This window comes from Talpa occidentalis, unplaced genomic scaffold, assembly GCF_014898055.3.
Source record: "Talpa occidentalis isolate TD23 unplaced genomic scaffold, MPIMG_talOcc4v2.1 talOcc4.3, whole genome shotgun sequence".
NCBI lineage: Eukaryota > Metazoa > Chordata > Mammalia > Eulipotyphla > Talpidae > Talpa > Talpa occidentalis.
In genome coordinates, this window is record NW_023603184.1 from 97,014,266 (window position 1) to 97,015,586 (window position 1,321).

Genomic DNA, 1,321 nt, shown 5'->3' on the forward strand with positions numbered 1-1,321 from the left:
TGACCTTGAATTAACATTTAACAGCAATTAGACTCAATTCAAATATTGCTGTGATGTCCGGGTTAGTTTCCAAACCACAAACTCTGTTATATACCGGTTTTATCCATGTAATCGTGATTCCCCTTGTCCTGGGGCAACCCTCCCCTAAATGCCCTTATCATTATATTTTTTAAACTTTATTTTTCTTTGTTCGCTAGCTGTTTTAGATGTAATGCCAACAAATCACAACTCAGCAGCCCCTCTCTGCTCCTTAAGTTTTACTACAGAACTCCAGAATAAAAAAAAAAATCTTATACCATATGCGAATGGCAGTCAGAAGTGATAAGGCATTTTCCCCAAACTGAAAAAACATAGGAAATAATCCGTTTAAACTTCCTCTGCTAGATAAATCTCTTTATTACTTTAGTTAGTACATCTGAATACTTGGTCTCTAAGTGCAGTAGTATGTCTGTGCCTTTTCTCTCATAAAGAGACAAAGGTGGAAATGTATGCTGATTAAATGTTCAAAACTAAATTTGTAATTCATATGCAAGTAAGAGCCTGTGTAGGATGAAAATACATTGTTACCCTTAAAAAATATGCTTCAGGTTATTTTCACTAGCCTTAGTCTAAATGGTAGAGATGAGTATGACTTAGTGACCACCATTCCCTCCAGGCCTCATTCAGTATTTAGGTCTAAGGCTAAATGGTTGACTTCTTGCCTCTTGTCAAGTGGCAAGGCAGTACTCAATAATCACTACAAAATTTCCTTTCTGGAAAGGAATTTTAATAGAAATACCATTTGTATGTATTAGTTGTAATCGTAGTTCTAAGTTTCCAATTAGTTCCTATTTAGGTAATAAAAACAACCACAATTGTTAAAGAGAACTGCATATCAGTTATAGCACCTTTTAAAAATGTTTCCAGAATATATAACCTTGTTTCTTATTTTAATGGTCTCATTTGTTATAGCCTATTAATAAACTTTTTTCCTATTTAGATACCAAGCTTTTGCATTTATAATTAGTTGAAACCACCTGTAGGTGTGTACCCCATTTCTGTTGCCATCTCACACTCTTGGATGCTTATGTATTACCAGGAGACACCTTACATTTGGGAAAGTTGTTAATTAGGATAATAGGGGTAATGAAATTTGAGCAAGTGGAAAACTACTTTCAGAAGACTGGTTCTACTTCCCTCATCGCTTAGTCTGGACTCAACTATTTTTGAAGACTATGGTTGGGTCTCATTAAAAATATAACAGATCTTAGATGACTTCCTTTTCTGAGACTTAATACTTGCAAACAAACAAGGGAAAAGTCTTGTTTGGTTGGCATAGTAA